The following is an 8,730-nucleotide window of genomic DNA, read 5'->3' on the forward strand; positions in this document are numbered from 1 at the left end:
AAAGGTTGTGATCTGCTGCATGTGTCCAAGAACAAGTTCGTGATCAGATTTAATCATAGGCTGGACCACGCCCATGCTTTGGAGGGTTGTCCCTGGCTCTTAGATAAGCATGCCCTCTTATTCCATGACCTAGTGGAAGGAGAAGACGTCAACAAAGTGGAAGTGAACATGATGAGGATTTTCGTCCGTGTTCATAATGTTCCGATGGCGTATAGATCTGCGGAAACGGCAACCCTCATTGGCAACCGTCTGGGAACTTTTCTCCAGCTGTTGAACATACAACATCTTGATATAGCCAGCTCTATGCAGATCAAAATCGAAATTGACACGACCAAAGTCTGAAGAGAGGCTTCTTCATCCATGAAGCTAATGGGGCTAAGACTTGGTTTGAGTTAACTTATGAACGACTGCCGAGCTTCTGTTTCTTATGTGGAATTCTCAGGTATGGCGAACAGAAGTGTCCAAGGAGTTGCAAAGATGGCTTTAAAGAACCTGTCGAGACTCTACCTTATGGAAGATGGCTCAGAGCGCAACATGAAGCAACACACCACCAACTTAGAACACCTCTTCAACCGGTCCTCTCACACCTCTCGCCTCTCTGGAACCAACACCTGAATTCAACCCCAAGGGGGGGAGAAATTTTTGACTTTGGACGGAGATGCCAAGGACATATGAACTAAGACCGCTTAGATGGAGGAAAAGAAAACCATGTACCCTTGGAATTAGTGGACGTAACTCTGATGAAAAACCCTATATCTTTATAATCCACTCTCACCACGACCACTACATCTCGGAAGAAAAAGATTTCGATCGCAAAGAAGAACAAAACGAGGACAAAAGGAGAGGCACACGATGGAGACATGAGAGGTGTCAAAAGACAACAAACACTCGGCTTAAGGGATGAAGAAACAAGCTCAACGGCGGAGACTGCCTCGCAGTCCCGCCGAGCCCGATGAGTTGTCTCTTTTGGAATTCTCAAGGGTTGAAGGTGCCCGTGACAATTCATACACTCGGAGATATAATCAGCAACACCTGACAAGGTCTCTGAACTCATTTTTCCCAACTCGCGCATGTAGAATTTGGATCTTCTCAATTCAACATTCTGGCCAGTCGACAGGAATAGAATCCTCATGACTCCCATAGGCAGTACGCACGCCAAGGACCGCCTGGTGTGGCACTACTCGTTCCGGTCTTTTTATGGTCAAGTCTTGCTATCATAACACCTTGCAGCGTCATGTCACCGACTTTGGAAATCAAGCAACAGGGAATTCCTCCCGCAACGAAGACAAATCATGTTCGAAATTTCTTTGGAGTTTGAGTATTCCTCCAAAAATTAAGATCTTTATTTGGCAGGCTGCGGGGGATATTATACCAACCAATGTTGCCCTCTTCCGCAGCCACATCACCTTTAGTCCATTTTGTGGTATGTGTGGCTCTCATCCCGAAACAACTGTAAATGCCTTAATTTATTGCAGGGGTCTGCCACCGGTGGCGATGTCAACCTTTTGATCTCGGAGTGGAAAGTGAGCCAACCACATTTCGATAGTGGCTGGACCGACTACGGAAGAAGATCTCTAAGGAGTTTTTCTGCCTGGCAATGGTTATTAACTGAAAATCTTGGGACTCAAGAATCGAGAAGCACATGGAGATCTGGGTATAGAAAGCTGCGAATTATGGAGTTGGAGCGAAAATTACCTTAGTATCTACCAGTCTGCATGTTTCGACCCTCCTATGCCTAAGAATCTCGTCACTCGACTGCATTGAAGACCCCCACCTACCGGAACTATCAAGGTTAACTTTGATGTTTCCCTACCTACATCACGTCCACATTAAAGAGTCTCCATGGTTGCTCGCGACACTGAAGGGAACACTATTTGGTGGAGTGTTGAATTGTTTCCAGGATGGTTCAGGCAGTCGAAGGAGAAGCTCATGCCGCCCTCAAAGCAATTCAAAAACTGAAGAACAAAGGATGGAATTCAGTTATTTTCGAAGGCGACTGTCGACAACTCATTATGGCGCTTCAAGATGAAGATTCAGATTTATGCCTTTTTGGTGCTTATCTTGAAGACAGCCGCGTTCTTATGTTATCATTTAATTTGTGTAATTTTGCTTTTATTCCTTGTATTTGTAATACGCTAGCTATGCTCTCGCGAACTCTTTGGAGCTTGCTAGCTTGGAGGGTCTGATTCCGCCCCCCCCCCCCCCCAATTAATTTGGCATCTTTAGCCTAATATAAGCTCGTTGGTTTTTCAAAAAAAGAAAAGAAATACTTATTAGTGGAGTACAATATATAGTATATACGATCATTATACATTTAAAACAAAATAATTGATATTCTTAATCTTTGGTATTAAATAAAGTGAATAAACGAATTTAATACCAAAGATTTAGAATAACATTGTTATATTTTGAAATATATAAAATCAATTCGTTTATTTTTATCTGTTGATTAAACTTAACTTTTGTTATTCAATTTATTAGTATTATCATGGGAAAGTTTGTATTTATAATTACTATACAATTAAAAAAAAAATCAATCATAAAATTTATTGTTACTGGATCCTACGAAGAAAAAAGAAAAGTTAAAACAATAACATGAAATTCAAGTAGTATAATTTTCAATATGGTAAATAATTGAGAGTATTTATTGTACACGTGGCAGAAAAAAAAAGAGTGCCAATTTTCGAATATAGTAAATTCGAACATGTATCTTTCTTTTATACATATAATATTAATATATAATAATAAATTAGTAAAATAAAAAAGACATTTTCTCTAGTCATGGTCATTGAAAATATATCAAATATCAAATGATTTTCTACAATATTTTAGTTTATGAATTAAAATACAAAATTTCCGTAACACCACCAATCAATTAATTATAATAAGGAAATATTTCAAATTGAATTTAACTAAATTCCAATTAAATTAATTACTATTAAAATTAAAGTAAAAATAAATTTACTTAGAATTTCCAAGAAAGTTGATATATTTAGAGTTATAAATGGTATGATATAAATATATTAATAAATAATTAAATATATTTAACTACCTATAATTTTGGAAAATGGTGAAATGTTTTTTAATGATTTATTTTCACCAATCAATTTGCCACGTGGGATGAAATTGAATACATGTCAACAATTGAATTGCCAAATGTCAAGCAATTGAGGGTGAAATTCATTTTTTATTTATTATATACATATGTATACATTGATGGAAAATGAAGTAGACGGTAAAAACAAATAAATTAGGAAAATCAACTAACTTAACTGTGCAATACTTTTGTAATGGTAAATTTTATGAATTAATCATGGAAATTATTCGAATTAGTAGCATAATCAGGGGGCGGTTTTTTTTTTTTTCTAGGATCGTTTTCAAAATTAGTAAACAAAATAAGCCTGTTTGAAAGATCTTACAAAATAGGGTATGTCGCCATGTTGCATGGCGACTCAATTTAGTGCCGCCACGCGGCGTGGCGACTCCATTATGTGCTGCCACGTGGCGTGACGACTCCATGGAATTCAACAGCAGTCAATTTTTTTTTTATTCGAATTTTCAGCAATTTTTTTAATGTTAGAAAAAACATAAAAAGGTGTAGAGGGTTTTTTTTTCATATAATGACATTCTTTTTTTCTTAACCATTGCATATTTATGGGCATGTAAAATTCTCAATCATCAAATTCACACAGTACAAAATGTACAATTTAAAAAATACGTAAATAATAAATAAATGGAGTTTACCAATTAAAATAGTCATACAAAATAAATATTGTCAAAACAATAAATATGGTGGACATGAGCAGTGACTTTTTTTATGACCTTTTATTTTGTAGAACTTCTATTTTTATTGTTTTAACAATATTTATTTTGTATGACTTTTTTATTTGGCAAAACTCCCTTGATTTATTGTTTATGTATTTATAAAGTTGTACAGTTTTTTTTATTGAGTGAATTTGATGATTGAGAATTATACATGCTCATAAATATGTAACCATACCATTATATGGAAAAAAAAACCCTCTTTACACTTTTTTATGTTTTTTCTAACATTAAAAAAAGAGTAAAAAACAGTTTGCCCCCTAAACTAAGGGTCGATTTGCACTTTACCCCCCAAACAAAAAAAATTTGCACGTTTTTACCTGAACTCGTTAATTCGTTGCACGATGCCCCCTAAACTCAATTTTCTGGCAATTTTAACCGGACTGTTAAAACATGTGCTTTGCCGTGATATTTTGAGGGGTAAATTCGTCCCTTCACTTGCATCTTTAATATTAACTACAAATAAATATTTAAAAAAATCCAATCCAATCCATCCATCACCCACCTTCCCTACACAAAAAAAAAAAAATCCAATCCAATCCATCCATTCTTGCAAAAAAAAAAAATTCCAAAATTAAAAAAACCCAAAAACCCAATCCATCCCTAAAAATCTCAAACACTAATTTAAAAAAATTCCAAAATTCTTCGAAGGGGGCGATTACGAGGGGTAAGTTCATAAACTGGATATAAATTAAGAACATGGGTTCCAAGATCATTAGCAATGGATGAATCAAATCGGTTGTATTTCAAAACGGTTTTTACGGCAAACGGGCGTTGGGATTTTTTTTCCTGGGCCGCAGCAGCTCTGGCGCCGAAAATTGAGGTCTTGCGGCGGGTTTGAGAGGAAATGAACATGGATTAAAACATGAGTTGGTGGCGATTGTGCAGAGATTCTCCATTGATGAAGTCCGGAAGCAGGACTGATGAGATGCGTGTGTGTGTGTGATGTGTGGGCGGAGAGAGAGAGAGGGAGGGGGTGGTGGCATGTGGGCGAAGGGAAGAAGACAGTTTTTTTTTTTTTTTTTAAAGATTAATTTATATTTAATATAAAGTATGTAAGTGAATGGACGAATATACCCCTGCGAATGTCACGTGCAAGGCACATGTTTTAACTTTTCGGACAAAATTGCCGGAAAATTGAGTTCAGGGGGCACCGTGCAACGAAGTAACGAGTTCAGGTAAAAACGTGCAAGTATTTTTTTGTTTGGGGGTAAAGTGCAAATCGGCCCTTAGTTTAGGGGCAAACTGCTTTTTACTCTTAAAATAATTGCTGAAAACCCAAATAATAAAGAAATCGACTGCTGTTGAATTCAATGAAGTCGCCACGCGACGTGGCAACACTAAATGGAGTCGCCATGCAACGTGGCGGCACTTAATGGAGTCGCCATGCCGCGTGGCAATAAACCCTATTTTATTTACACTCTTCAAAACAGCCCTTTATTGTTAACTAATTTTGAAAACGATCCTAGTAAAAAAACGGCCCCCCATAATCAGGGTTATTTCTATGCTACACCCGGTGAAGACTACACCGAGTATTTTTTACAGTTGATCTACACACACCGATGTGGGTGTGAGTGTGTTTGTGTGCTTATGGATGGTAATGATCTATTCGGTATATTTCACCCGGTGTAGCATAGTATAAACCATCAACATATAATTAGCAATTAATCAACAATAATTATTTATTTAATTACAACTTTCAAATTTCAATATCGAATATAAATTAGGAAAATGGTTGGAAATTGGGCAAATATTGTAAAACTATGGGACATAATTTCACCAATTAGAAAAAAAATGATTGTAAATCCTGCTAATGTAACCAATTTTGATTTTTTTTTAATAAATTGATAATTAGATGGTTAATATGGAAGTTGGGGTTTATTTTTAATTAATGAAAGATTGTAGACTCAATTTCCTCAATTGGATAATTTTAATTGTGTATCCCAGTTTTATATATAATATAGATGGGGTTTTTGTGATAAGTCCCCGACCAACCATCTTTATTGTTCTAGGTTCAGGGGTTATATCCCTTTTGTCATTAAGTTCATCCGTTTAATCTCTATTATAAATAAAGGAAAAATTAATGTATATGACAAAATTAACCCAACCATTTACACTAAATTCTTAATTGTAACCCCAATTTAATCAATTTTGACCACAAAAATCCAATTTTGACTTCTTCTTTTTTTCTGAAATTATTTTTTTCCCGCCAGTCTCTAATGTTGACTTTTTTGATTTTTTTTTCCTAAAACTTTTAACCGTTTTCTTACACCCGCCGCTAAACGTTAACCATAATTAACTGTTATTAACAGTAATTATACTGTCGCGGACAATAATTGTGTGACACCCCTTTTCAAATTACACTTAGTAATTTAGAATATGCTAGCAGAAGACTTTTAGAAAATAATGAGTGTGGCATGCTCAAAAATCACCTTCTACAAATAGAAAGTTACGCATAAATTTTTCTTTTAAAATCAGAGGAAGAGTGTCCACATATTACCATATTGTATACAGTTAACCAATTATCACAAAAGAGGCTTGCATGACTAGCAATTTAAATTATCAAGAGTAAAGAGAGGAATTGCTGACAGATTAGGTAGATGAACTTCGAAAATTAATTTCTCTTAATACCTTTGTGAAAAGAATTTGAAAATTTAACCACATACTCAAATATGGGTCTAAATGACTCATTCAAAATATTTTTAAAATATCATTAGCCATTTGAGAGAAATATTTAAACACATGCAACTGTGCAGTTTGAAAATCTAGAACAAGGGAGGGAGCTTTGAAAAGTCTTTATAAATTTTCTACTGTTCTAAACACTACCAAATTTTTTACCAAAGCATAAAAGTGAGTTATGAACATACTCTAAGTTAAATAGATTCATTTGAGTTATAAAAAACTTCATATATTGATGCATTTCCTAAAATGACTCTACATGTGTACAGTTATGGAAAATAATTCATTATAAATTCATGGCTTATTCAAATGATGCAAAAGACCTACTAAAATAACCGTAACAGAATGACTTATGTGCCTGTAAATTTATATGAAATTCTGAATAGAAGGTATTTAATACATATTATCAAACATCAGGGCAGAACACAACATATAACTAGCCAATAAGCATTGTATAGAAGTTTTGGCAAAATAGGTAATCATAATCCTAATTATTTTTAAATATGTTCTTACTAATAAAATCTCTCGAAGGGTGGAAGAGTACGATAATAGATATCTAAGACGATATGGTAGTCTTTAAAATTAAAATATATATAAGTGAAACCACATGGATAGATTAATAGCACACAATATCCACACGCCTTCCATATGAACACATCCCTCGATCCTCGAACTCGACTCCAACTTTAAGAATCGTGCTTGGGATTGAAAGTACCTACAAGCATTTCAACACCTATATGAGTCTTTTGGACTCAATGAGAATTTCCGAACAAATACGAATACACATAGGAAAATAAACATATATATATATATATATATGTGTGTGTGTGTGTGTGTGTGTGTGTGTGTGTGTACCGTCTCAAATCACACATATACACAATATAAACATTTCGATTTTACCTCAATCGTTATTTCATTGAGGAACTTTACCAATTTACCTTCACCTTCTCGGGTTACCTCTTAGACCTTCTCATTTTACCTCTTAGACCTTCCTTTCATCATTTCATAAGGAATAAGAGTAGATCCATTACAAGGGAGTCATTCTTTTACACATACATTAATTCATTTCAAGCAAGTTGATTAGGTGTGTGAGAAAAATATTTTTGTTCGGATATCCTTTGAAAAACCAAACAAAACATTAGACAATAAGTCTTTATTTATTTGGAACCCGTTTCATAAGTTGAATCAAACCACACACTCTTCATCTCATTTTTTGGGTACCCGACCCTCATACCCCGTGCTTATTCGATCTAAGTTTTGCAAGATTTTCCAACTTAAAAAACGTGCAAGTGAGGTTAGTATATATGCTTAATTTTCACATATCCAAAGGGAGTACACTTACAACCACGTAGGTCGATATACATACACATAGAAACCTATATTCATATATAACACATAGAGATTTTTCTTCGACAACGCATGTTTACGAAAACCATGGATCAATGTTTCTTTAAGATTACGCAGGTCTAGTATATATATATAATTTTTCAAGATTATTTCATTTGAAGCTTAGATTATTACATGCATGGATGATCAAAGCATAAAGTTCAACACAAAAATTTATTTTCTTCCTCCTTTAGTTTTCGGTCATCACAAGAACATTAACAAGAAATTAAAGAGAAAAAAAAATACTATTGGTGTTGAAGCACTTGTAGCAAGAATTCGAAAATTCTCACCTTAATCTTCTTAGAAAATGTGGAAGGGTGTTCTTTCCTTTCTACAAGGAGAAGAAGAAGAAATTTTAGAGAGAGAGAGAGGAAGAAGAAGCTTAGCTTCTTGAAATTTTCGAAAATGAAGAAAATAAAGAACAGGAAGAAGACTTACTCCTTTTGCCAATAATCTTACTCTTGAAAGAGAGATTTTACGACTTTCCTACACACTAATTTTGAAAATTGTGAGAAGAGGAGAAAGATATTTTGATTTTTGATCTTGAGAATGTGTGTATAGAAGATGAGAAAATAGATGAATGCTTGGGTTCTATTTATAGAGTTGTGCAAGCATTTGGGGGTTTTCTTGGAATTTCCTTTTTAGTTGAGTTGGATTGGAGATGGTTCTATGGGCTGAGCTTGAGTAACAATGGAGTCTTGGTGAGGGGATGGTGGTGATGGCCGAAATTAGAGAGAGGAATAAGAGAGAGAGTGGGTTTCAAATGCTTAGGTGGAGAGAGAGAGAATAAGTGGGTCTTGTATTGAAAAGTAAAGTGAAGTACCATTCTCAATGAAGAAAGTA

Source organism: Erythranthe guttata, chromosome 9, assembly GCF_056151865.1.
Source record: "Erythranthe guttata isolate IM_541 chromosome 9, IM_541, whole genome shotgun sequence".
Classification (NCBI taxonomy): domain Eukaryota; kingdom Viridiplantae; phylum Streptophyta; class Magnoliopsida; order Lamiales; family Phrymaceae; genus Erythranthe; species Erythranthe guttata.